This window comes from Alligator mississippiensis, chromosome 2, assembly GCF_030867095.1.
Source record: "Alligator mississippiensis isolate rAllMis1 chromosome 2, rAllMis1, whole genome shotgun sequence".
Lineage (NCBI taxonomy): Eukaryota > Metazoa > Chordata > Crocodylia > Alligatoridae > Alligator > Alligator mississippiensis.
The window spans coordinates 175201128-175213915 of NC_081825.1; the positions used below are offsets into that span (position 1 = coordinate 175201128).

At 45.3% G+C, this 12788-nt stretch overlaps 1 pseudogene; it reads left to right on the forward strand.

The window, feature by feature from the left end:
* The first annotated feature begins 1327 nt into the window (after nucleotides 1-1327).
* LOC102574949 (olfactory receptor 4S2-like) lies at nucleotides 1328-2269 on the forward strand (annotated as a pseudogene).
* Nucleotides 2270-12788: the final 10519 nt, after the last annotated feature.

The window sequence follows — 12788 nt, forward strand, 5'->3', positions numbered from 1 at the left end:
CTATCCAAACAAATGGTAGTTTATCACTGCTTTCCCTTCCTAGAAGAGCACAAAAAAAAAAAAAAAAAAGTCATACTGGAGAAATGCAGAACTAATTTAGAGTTCATCTTTGCAATGTGGGCCACTTTAAATGAGAAATTTGTCAGACTGATGTAACCTAAACAGTTGTCCTCACACCCAGGCACAGATGAAAGTTGTGGCTAGAGCGAAGCTGAGCAGCTAGCCACCTCTCCCACTTCTCCTAGGGTCAGCAGTCAGGGGCAGGCCCTCAGCTATGGATGAAGGGCCATAGTGCAATAGTGCAGATGTGGCACCTTAGGATGATGCTAGGGTCAGTATACAAACAGATCTGCAGAGCCTCATACATCAAATTACACCCCCCTCCCCTGCTGATGAAACTGTTCTTTTCACTTCCCCAGCTGGAACAATTTCTACATCTTCCATATACCTGAATGCATAAAAGAGGTCAAGGGATATTCCTGCTCTCCTTCTATACCTCACCAAAAACTTCTATATTGCCCTACTGGTATCACAGGACTTTCAATATGCACTCATATGTGTTGAAAAGCAGAGCTATAGCAATAATGGAAATTCTAGAAAGTTAAATAAATAGAATCGTGTTTTTTCTACTACAAAAGAAGTTATAATTACCATTATTGTTGTTGTTTAATGTCATAAATATTACTTGGCCAATCTAAGCACTTGTTCTCCCTGAATTCAGCTTTAAATTTATTCTTAACGCTTTTATAAAATAAGTGATAAATTGTTTCATGTCCAAATATATAAGTAAAAAGACAAAATGTTTCATTATTTTAACAAAGTCCAAATGCACAATTAATTGTATTAATTTTATTTATGTATTTATGTATGCATTTGCTTATTTCAGCAAACACTTTACCAGAATTTACACCAATTCATGAAATGTTTTGGTGTTCTTGAATCTGTTGTAGTGATGTAGCAATAACTTTACTTCATTCTTTCTGGTGGCTGTGGACATGACATTTTCATACATAAAATTAAATAGGATTCATCATCAGATGCCCTTAAGAATTTTTAATTGAAATTGTACTAATAAAATATAAGAAATGCAGTGAATTCTGAAACTACCATCCCAATTCATTGAGTCTATATTTTTCCTTCATTTAAAAACATAAAGTTAAACTTACCATTGTTATAGAATCTAAAGCAAGCTAATCAATACAAAAATCCTCCTTTTGTAATAATGATCTCAGTATTTTCCTCATCGTTGCTGAATAGCTGCTTACTGTTCATTTCTCTATTTTATGTCTTGGCAGCTGAATTAGCATCTTGCTGAATACTGATTATATGCACTGACCACATGGAACCTGCCCATAATGTGTCTGAATTTGTTTTACTGGGACTTACTCAGAATCAGGAGTCAGAACAAATCTGTTCTGTGCTGTTTTCATTGTTCTATGCAGTTACTGTAGTGGGAAACCTCCTCATCATTATCACTATCAAGAGCAGCAAAAGTCTGATTTCCCCCATGTATTTCTTTCTAAGCTACCTTTCCTTTGTGGACATCTGCTACTCGACATCTATAGCTCCCAAAATGATTAGAGACTTCCTAGTTGAGAGGAAAACCATCTCATTCGCTGCTTGTATGACACAACTATTCTTCGGTCATTTCCTTGGTGGTACTGAGATGTTCCTCCTCACAGTCATGGCTTACGATCGGTACATTGCTATCTGCAAGCCGCTTCATTACATGACAATCATGACTGGGCATGTCTGTGGCTGGATGGTGTTGGGTTCCTGGACAGGGGGCTTTCTGCATTCCATTGTACAGACTCTCCTGACCACTCAGCTCCCATTCTGTGGGCCTAATGAGATTGATCACTATCTCTGTGATGTGCACCCTTTGCTGAAACTGGCTTGTACTGACACCTACATTATTGGCCTCATGGTTGTTGCTAATACGGGGATGCTTTCCTTGACCTGTTTTGTTGTGTTAGTTACATCATATTTTGTCATCTTAGTCTCTTTGAGAAGGTGTACTACTGAAGGGCGCCTCAAAGCTCTCTCCACTTGTGCCTCGCACATCACTGTAGTGGTTTTATATTTTGGGCCATGTATCTTCATGTACTTATGACCATCAATAACCTTTCCAGAGGATAAAACTGTCTGTGTGTTCTACACTGTCTTCACCCCTGTGCTGCATCCACTAATTTATACACTGAGAAATGAAGAGGTGAAAAATGCCATGAGAAAAATGTGGATCCAAAAAGTTGACTTAGACAATAAATGAAAATTGTTAGGTTTGAGAATAGGTCTTTTAGAAACTGGGTAAACTAGTTTTCACCAATATTTTAAAGAAAAGAGATTTTCATGTTACTGGCTATTAGTTTTTCAGTGAATGTCACAAACATTTGTATGAATACTGCTGCTGTGCACCTCTTTTAATAGGAATGCTTGCCATATTTAAATCTATGTGAAAATTAACACTTCTGTATGTTTTGTTCACTTAATTTGATTAATTTACTATCATAATTATTAGCATCATTATTACAATGGAGTACAGTGAGGGTGGGACTTTTTTCTTTCCTGGCTACCTAAGAATACCATTTAGTCATCCACGTAGTTGTTTATGTGCCAGAAATGACACTTATGAACAGACTGATATTCTACTGCTGGACTTGCAGCCCTGGCTATTCTACATTCCAGCAAAGCACTCTTATTGCTATGTCATAGGTCAGTTGTTTCAGAAGCACTTTTCTAACACTTAATAACACTAACATAGCTATTTAATGAGAAATCCAGTCCACTGTCATGTCTCTCTTTCTCATCCACCTCCCTCTCCCCTTCCCCCCCACACATGCATGTGTGTGTTAGTGCTCTAGAATATGAGAAATCTAAGCAGATCAGGAGTCAGACCCTGTGAATAAGTGATTTCTCAACTGGTTGTCCAAATTAAAAGAAATATATATCAACTCTGGGCACTGTAAAATGAGATCATTTTGGAATTTTAAAAACATGAAAGCAACATATTTAATCTTGAGCAAAATATTTTATTCAACATGGAAAAAAATGTGTTTAGATTTTTTTTCGGCATTATTTTAAAAAATGATCCCCCCACCCGCCCCCGCCCACAAAGGTCTAAATTCCTATAACAGAAAATATAGTATTTCTCCTTTATTGTATAGTTAAGTGTAGTTAGTACACACCTTGACTGGAAAAATTAGGTGCAAATTTGCTGCCTGAGTAAGAGCAAGTGTATTTACAAGCTCTTTGGACTTCCAGGGAAGAAGGGAGCTATGGTATATTCTGGACTGATGGCCTTCATGTCTCTCTTATTGAAACTGCTCCAGTTTTTCTAAAATACTTCACTGTTCACATATATGGGTGGGGGAACCCAATTGTCCTGTCACCTAGGTAAGGGCACAGACCTCTGCATTTTGGGGTCATTTTCATTCTTTTATTTTAGTTCACTTTCAAAAGCTTTCATGAAATCTCTGGTTGCTTCAGGATCGATGAACAGAAACCCATCCTAGAAGACCCATTAGCTTGATTGGGCAGTCTCCTGAGGAATACAGGGCTTTGTTTCAGTGCTCTGCTTTGAATCAAGTAGAAATGGCATTTGAACACATCTCAGTGTCTTTACATAACCAGTGTGCTACATGACTCTTCCAAGATACCTTTCTCAATGGTTAAATCTGTAATCATTAAGTTCCAAAATGGTTTTGACACCATATTGGTAATAGATCAGGGATGACCAAGAACATTTTTTTCCATAAGTAGTTTAGTCTCTAAAAAAGTTTTGCTCAGCTCTACCCACTGAGCTCTTCCATGTGTCACAACCCAAAGTTGTGATTTGTTGTTTGTGTGTGCTTCGGCAACACTAAATTATGTTCCTGTTAAAATTACAGTTTCCTTGCACGGTAGAGTTCTCTGCTGCGGGAGAGAACTCTGGTGCAACGGGGGATTTCCTGCCAATTTGCAGCTTCTTTGCATGGTGCATTTCTTTTGCATCTCAGAGATGCATGGTGCAAAGGAGTTCCTGCCATTTGTATTTAGATTCGCGCCACATTATTGGCCAGTTCTAAATGTAGGCATACGTGGCGGCTAGCTATTGGCTTACTAGCTGTACAAAAGGCTTGGGTAGTTTCCGCCCAAACCGGAGAGAGAGGAAACCTGGAGAGATACAGAACTTGCCAGGAGGAGGAGACTTCGTGCTGTGTGAAGATCTCTAAGCAATGTGGACCCTTGCGGACCCAATGCGCCTCTCTTAAGCAGGCAACAGAGGTCTAAACACCCTCTGGCCTCTCCCCGTTGCTGAGCGCAATCCTAGACGTATCCCTATCCTATATACCCAATTTTTGAACCCACGGAGTCTTAACAGCTCTGGGGACCTGGGAACTGAACAAAACCCACGGAGATTCAGCCACTCCGTGAGGAAAGAATTGCCGAACCCGTGGAGCCTTAACAACTCTGGGGCCAAAGAACCGAGTTTGTCAGAGCCCTCCAATGAGGATTTAAGCAGAGCTGCACCTGGAAAACTGTCCAGCCTACACCGCGACCATCTTGGGTGTAAGTAAATAATCTTTTCAATCAACCACTACGCCTCCGTAACTAATTCTAGCTCGCGCGTGCCTTGCCGCCCCGTGGTTTTCTCTGGCCCCGCGTGCCCAGGCTGCTGGCCACAATCCGCGTGTGCAAAGACGGGCCCGGCTTGCCCCCGGCCCGCACACCATGAACACCCTGATAACATTTTCAGCACCTGCCATGGAACTAAGCTTATTTTCATTCTAGTACTTGTGTCTCCCTGTGAAGACTGAGAAGATTAGTCCAAGAAGTGTGCTAGCTTAGCGTGGTCTGGTTGTTGAGGTGGAGGTACGTCCCATAGGAGCATGACTGAGATATCTCAATTATGTTAATGATCTAGGTACAAAACTTGATGTTGTCACTAGATAGTCTTGAATTAGTAGAAAAGAGAAGCCTACTTTTTTGGCTTTACCCTTCCTAAGGTTTCTCCATTTTGGAACTTGCATGGAAGCATGAGGAATCATCATGACACAGAGCCTGTAGCACTGCATAACACATGATTATGTGATGATATTGTGACATTGCAACAGCTTGATGAAGCACTATCACCTATTAACCAGACATATATACAATATATCAACAGTCTCCACTCAGACTATTTCTCTTCCTATTCCCACCTGAAATTTAGAAAATTGTAAGCCATCAAAAACATGTGGCTGCGGGTGTTTAGTAAAGGATCTGGGCTACCCCATGGTTCCACTCCTCATCACTACGTGGCTGGGTGTACTGCTGGGTGCAGTAACTGTCACTATGAAAAGACATGAAGTCACTTCCTGCATCCCAGAAGTAGAGGGCAGTACAGGAGGGACTAAATCACTTATCTGCCTTGAAGCTATACCTGGTTCAGTCTGGGTGTGCACCACTCCTTATTCATGGGAACTTGCAACGTTTCAATTTAGTCCTTAATCTTGCATTCCTTTCCTTTTCCTATTTTTCCAACACTTCTTCCTCTTCCTTATTGATGCTTGTTCCTTGCTGTTCCTGCTCCCTATTTACTATTCAACCCTGCTTGCTATTCTTGTGGCCCTACATCATTTCCTTTCATCCTCTAATATTAGATTTTGTCCTGTGCAAGAAAACCCCCCTGCCTCAAGTTTTAGCTCCTTTGTGTGACCCACGTTCACAACCTGGAGTTCTGTCCTTGACTGATTTTAATTGGGTTACAGTCAGGCCTCAGTGAATCAGTTGTCTTTGTAACTCCTATGATCTCTTGCTGTTAAGTAACTCCCGCTGAAGTGGCCCATGGGAAATGATGCTAAACAAGAAATTTGCTGCAGGTAGTATCTTGCTTTGTTCTCTATGTCAGCATTGGTTTTTAACTTTTAATTTCCTAGGAACATGAGAATTGTATGATATTCTCACAAACAATGCAGTGCCCTTGAGCCATGAGTGGGGACTAGTGCCTAGTGGTAGCCCCTGTACTTTGCTAAGATTGCAAATGCTATTGCATAGAAGGGACCTCTATGAGCATTTGCACGGGACTTCTTTCTGGCTACTAAATCTTGTACTAAAAAAACAGGGATCCTTAGATGGAACGGCAATGCATACATATATTTTCAGTGGAGCAAGCACGAACAGGTACCTGCAATGCATATTGACTGATCAGTGGAGTCAAATGACTTCTTGTCTTGTTTCGAACATAGTCCCTGAGAGCCACAAATGCCTACAATATCTCTCAATCTGTTAAGCACTGTGTGCAATAAATCACAGGAAATAAAGAAAACAAAGACCAGTCTCCATGAAATCTTTATCTGTAGTGGGCAAACAAATGTTTCTTTATTATCTAAATAAAGTGGTGAGAATCACCATGTTCACTGTTGGACCTATACACCTCTTCATTGTTATCATGTGCTTCCTTCCCTTCTCATTGTTTTTATGGTTGTCCCCCTTTGTTTACTGTCTAAATATTAGGTTGTGAGCTCTCATGTGCAGGGGCTGTCTTGTTATTTGTTTATTTGTTTGTTTATTTATTTTAACATAATGGGGTCCTGGTCCAAGACTAGGAGTCAAGTATTACATAACAATAATTGAATTTGTGATACTGGGATGGCCAGCCTGAGAGATGTGTGCTACAAATGTGTTACGTCTAATGTTGCTATTATGGGTCTTGTACCAAGTATGGAGACTAGGACATGGTTGTCTTAACTATAAGCAAATGTATTAAACTCTAACAGTTACAATTCTAAATCAAAAGCAAAATAACTACAACAGTTACAATACTATTATTCTAGTTAGCCAAAAGCAATACAACATGCTCACCACCCCAAAATATAATGAATGTGATATCACTGGTTGATCAGGCTGTGAGGTCTTGTCCAGGCCTCCTGCATCCTATGTCTGAGTTCTGCACAGGGTACAATCTTGGATTGGTGTTTGGATAGTATTCAGTAGGGCCGTGTGAGTCGTTAGTGATCCGATCCGGCTTTGGATCTGGATGCTTTGGATGGCCACGATCCGATCTGGAGCTCTGGACTGGGTTTCCAACTCGATCCAGCCGAAGCAGCTCTGAAGCTTCAGAGCCGCCTTGGAGATCCGACCATAGGGTATAATGGGGGATCAATGGAAGATCTATAACTTTGTTGTTTTTTGTATGATTTGGATGAAACTTGCAGGGATGATAGCTTTGGCTAAGAGCACAAAGCCTACCAGGTTTCAAGAAAATTGGTGTAGGAGTTTGGGAGGAACTGTACCCCAAATTGTTGAAAGCCAAACTCATGTCACGGCTGTGTATTACACCACAGGGGCCTAAAAGCTGCAGGGCTGGTAGCTCTTACTGAGGCCACAAAGCCTGCCAAGTTTCAAGAAGATCAGTGCAGCTGTTGGGGGGAACTGTACCCCAAATACTTAAAAGCAAAGCTCCTGTCACATCTATGTTACAACACAGGGGGCTGAAACCTGCTGGGCTGGTGGCTCTTACCGAAGCCACAATGCCTGCCAAGTTTCAAGAAGATTCATGCAGGGGTTGGGGGGGAACTGCACCCCAAGCTGCTGACAGGTAAAACTTGTGACACAAATGACCCTGTGTGCGTTAAGGCGCAGCAGGCTGAAAACTGCAGGGGTGGTAGCTCTTACCGAGGCCACAACGCCTCCCAGCTATGTGTCCTAGAGCAGGCCTGAGTGAGTGCTGGGCCCTGCCAGGCCACAAAGCCTGCCAGCTGTGTGTGTCTCACTGTGGGATTCTGTCGTTTGGGGCCCTGCACCCCAAGCTGCTGACAGGCAAAACACATGATGTGGGTGGGTGACACTGTGTGTGTGTTAAGGTGCGTCCTTCCTGGTGCTGTGGCCTCTGCACAACACGGCAGTGTGCTCCACTGAGGCCTCCTCCTCCCCTACAGCCTCATGCCCGGTCCTCTGCTTTATGTGACAACAGGTACAATAACTTAGCTGGCTCAACACCAGTAGCATCAGCAGCTGCATCAAAAGTACCCAAACTGAAATGTCACAGAGCCTATCATTTTATAAAGGAATTGACAGCAAGAAGTAAAGATGTTGTGTTGTGTTGTGTTGTGTTAGACATATGATGTTATTAGAGTTGGAGTACTGAGTCCAGTACTGGGCGCCACACTTCAAAAGGGAGTGGCCAGCCTGGAGAGGAGAGGAGGGCCACCTGCTTGGTGAGAGGGCAGCAGGACAGGCCCTATGAGGAGAGACTGAAGGACCTGAACCTGTTCAGCCTCAGCAAGAGGAGGCTGAGGGGGGACCTGGTGGCTGCCTACAAACTCATCAGGGGGGATCATCAGCAAATAGGCAGAGCCCTTTTCTCCCCAGCACCACTTGGGGTGACAAGGAACAATGGTCATAAGCTGATGGAGAATAGGTTTAGGTTAGAGATCAGAAGGCAATATTTTATAGTTAGGGTGGCCAAAATCTGGAACCAACTTCCCAGGGAAGTGGTCCTCGCCCCTACCTTGGGCAAATTGAAGAGGAGGTTGGATGATCACCTGTCTGGCGTCTTGTGAACCCAGCATTCATTCCTGCCTGTGGCAGGGGGTCAGGCTAGATGATCTGTTCAGGTCCCTCCTGACCCTAGCTACTATGAAACTATGAAACTATTCATGGTGTGTGATGGCTTAGCTTGTGTTTTAAAGTCTTTGTGTGTATTATGAGAAAAAAGGAGTATTTAAAAAAATGTATCTTTGGAAGGTTTACGGTTGAAAACCCCTTTGTCAGGCTGAGGAAGTACTTCCAGTTCATCCTGGATGGAAGGAATAGTAAAGAAGCCAGAGGCTGGCCTGGCACACATGCAGGCAAGAAAGCCAGTCAATGAAAATGGAAATGGAGGCATCAGGGGGTGAGGAACAGGCTAGGTGGGGAGTAACGGGGAAAGGAGGATGTAGCAACACAGGTAAAAGTGCAGAGGTGCCTGGGATATCAGATGTCCAGCAGGTCACAGTGTGCCAGAACTCCACTGTGTATACTGAGTTCATGAGTTTCTGTACCTACTACCTAGGAGGCTGAAGAAGTACAGTTCATAGGCCCAGCTCTGAAAAGTGGTTTGCATTGTAATTTGTTCCCTCTCAGGATCAGCCTGAGAGACTGGAGGCAGAGTGTTTTTTTGGTGAGGAATGTGCCCCCACAGGTAGTTGGGTTTTGTTGTCTTTGATAGACTCTGATATGCAGTTTGTGGGGATACTGGAGATAGTTGACAGGTTTTGTGTTTTGAGCTGTAGGAAGTTGGCTTCAGTTCTGGTGATGAGGTTTGATGCTTGTTTGAATGTACAAACCACTTTTCAGAGCTGGGCCTATGAACTGCACTTCATCAGCCTCCTAGGCAGTAAGTACAGAAACTCATGGACTCAATCTACACAGTGGAGTTCTGGCACACTGTGACCTGCCAGACATCTGACACCCCAGGCACCTCTGCACTTTTACCTGAGCTGCTACATCCCCCTTTCCCCCCTGCCCCCAACCCCAGCCTGTCCCTCACCCCCTGATGCCTCCATTTCCATTTTCACTGACTGGCTTTCTTGCCTGCATTGTGCACCAGGCCAGCCTCTGGCTTCTTTACTATTCCTTCCATCCAGGACGAACTTCATGTACTTCCTCAGCCTGACAAAGGGGTTTTCAACCCTAAAGCTTCCAAAGATACATTTTTTTTAAGTACTCCTTTTTTTTCATAATACACATATAGACATAAAAACACAAGATAGGCCATCACACACCATCAATAATATCATATGTCCAACACAACACATCTTCACTTCTTGCTGTCAATTCCTTTATAAAATGACAGACTGTGACAGTTTGGTTTGGGAACCTATGATGCAGCTGCTGATGCTACTGGTGTTGAGCCAGCTAAGTTATTGTACCTGTTGTCACATAAAGTAGAGGACCAGGCGTGAGGCTGTAGGGGAGGAGGAGGCCTCAGTGGGGCACACTGCTGTGTTGTGCAGAGGCCCCAGCACCAGGAAGGGCACACCTTAACACACACACACAATTGCACCCACCCATATGACGAGTTTTGCCTGCCAGCAGCTTGTGGTGCAGGGCCCCGGGCGACATTCTCCCCCAACAAGAGACACACAGCTGGCATGCTTCATGGCCTGGCAGGGCCCAGCACTCAGGCCTGCACTATATTTAACCCCCCTGTGCCCCAGGACAGACGCTGTCGCCCAAGCACCCACCCACATGACGAGTTTTGGCTGTCAGCAGTTTGAGGTGCAGTTCCCCCCAAACCTCTGCACCGATCTTCTTGAAACTTGGCAGGCTTTGTGGCCTCACCAGTGGCTACTACTCCTGCAGTTTTCAGCCCCCTGTGGTGTAACACATAGACGTGATAGGAGTTTTGCTTTCAAGGATTTGAGGTGCAGTTCCCCCCAAACCCCTACACTGATCTTGAAACTTGGCAGGCTTCATGGTCTCTGAAGGGGCTACTACCCCTGTAAGCTGCAGCCAAATCAGAGCTAAAATAACAAAGTTACAGATTTTTCATTCACCCCCCATTATAACCTATAGCTGTATCTCCGAGGTGGCTCCGAAGCTTCAGCGCCGTTTTGCCAGATCGAAGCAGCAAACCAATCCGGAGCTCTAGATCGGATCGCGGCCATCTGAAGTGGCCAGATCCGAAGCTGGATCAGATTGCTGCCAACTTTCACAGGCCTACTAAAAAGCATGACAAAAGCATATTTAATACCTACCCAATAGTTCTAAATGTAGCAGAAGATATAGAAGCTATACTCACTTTTACTGAAGAACATGACCTCCTGTTGGAGCTGGGCCATTGTGCAACCAACAATGTAACTCATGGGGCAATTCTATACATGCATTTACTCCAGCCTAGATTTACTGTGCAGTAACCTACTGCACAGTGGGTGCTTCTACATGAGATGCTTAACTTCACATTAGCATAGTTCACTGTGAAGCAAGCATGTGCATCTACACATGCACATGCTTACTTCACATTTAATGTACTCAATACTGAGTAAATTTGCTACCTGCAAACACAGTTAGCAAATGTACTCAGCATTACTAATGCTAGTATAGTGCTAAGTATAGATGCCTGAGCAGGATCAAAATCTGCTCTCAGTCAGCCATCCACTAGGGGGCAGGAGATTGCTCCCTATCCCTGGGAGCTGCCAGCTGCTGGGGTGGGCTCCACCAGAGGAAACAGGGCAGGTACTATGTCCCCCTGCACTGGCAGCAGGGACCTCTAAGCCCCCCACTCTGAAATCACAACTGGAGAGTGGGGGCTGCAACATACTTATATGCCAGCCCCTGCTCCACCATCATGTTTGGGAAGTGAGGGATGGGAGACCCTTGTTTCCCAGTACCATCTCCATGACCATGGAGCTGCTGCTGGGAGGTGCTTATTTCCCAGCCTGAGCTCCATGGTCAGGGGCTCAGGGTAGGAGATAAGGGTCTCCCAAACTTAGCTCCATAACCGTAGCTCAGGCTGGTAGATAAGCATCTCCCAGCAGTGGCCCCATGATCATGGAGGCACTGCTGAGAGATAAAAGCCCCTCAGCCCAAGCCCCCAGCGACAGAACTCAGGCTCAGAGATTAGCATCTCCCACAAGTGGTTGCAAAGCAGATGCTGGGAGCTTTGTGCTGGAGGAGGCTCAGGAGCTGCAAGTGTGGAGCTGGGAGGGGAGCAAACTCACAAAGCTAGGCAAGGAACAAGTTCCCCAGCCCTAACTTGTATGCCCAGGTGGGGACAATGTCCTCCTGCCCCAGCAGGAGGGAGCTTTCTGCTCCCGGTCCCGGATCATGATTGCAGAGCAACGGCTGGGAGCAAGCTTCCCAGCCACCACTCCACAATTGCAATTGCAATCACGGAGCAGGGGTTGAGAGCTCCTTGCATATGGACAGCTCCCCACCCAGCCTGCAATTGGCTCAGACCTGCCCCTGACCAGGACAGTTCCCAGTCAGCCCCAGGCTGTGCAGGGAAGTATGTGCAGCCAGGAGATGGCTGGGGACTGGTGGGGCTGCATGGGGTGGGCAGCAAAGAGATCCCAGCATGGATCTCTTATCCCTGCAGAGCCAGGTTACATGGCAGGACAGTGTTGGTCCCTGTTGTGTGACCTGGCTCTGCTGGGAGCAGAGATTTGGGGCAGCATGGAGTGGGCAATTGCGGTGAGGAGACCCCCAGTGTGCATCTCTGCTCCCTGTGGAGCAGAGTCATGTGGCAGGGACCAGCTGGCTTGCTCACCACTCTGCACTGCTTCCCTGCCTTGCGACCTGGTATGACAGGGATCAGAGATCTGCATGAGGGTCTCCTCACCTGCATGGAGGGCAGTGGCCCTCCCCCTCCCCCAAATTAGCCACCCATGGACCCTTCCTGCTCTCTGCTTGGGCCCTGCAGCCCCTGGCCCCAAGCCTCACCTGGCTGGGTGGGGCTGTTCAATGCTTGCCTTGCAGCCCATTTGAAACAGATTTGGAGGAGACTCAGCAGAACCAAATCTCCAAAACAGATTCAGCTGAAATGAAACAGGGGTGGGCAGATGAGAACAGGATGGGTTTCAACACTGACAAGTGCAAGGTACTGCACCTGGGGGGGGAAGAACCAACAGCATACTTACAGGCTGAGGAACTCCCTTCTCGTCAGCACAAAGGCAGAAAAGGATCTTGGAGTCATTATTGATGCCAAAATGAACATGGGCCGACAGTGTGGGGACGCAATCAGGAAGGCCAGCCGTACTTTGTCATGCATCCACAGATACATCTCAAGCAGATCCAAGGAGGTGATCCTCCCCCTCTATGTGACACTGGTCAGGCCGCAGCTGGAG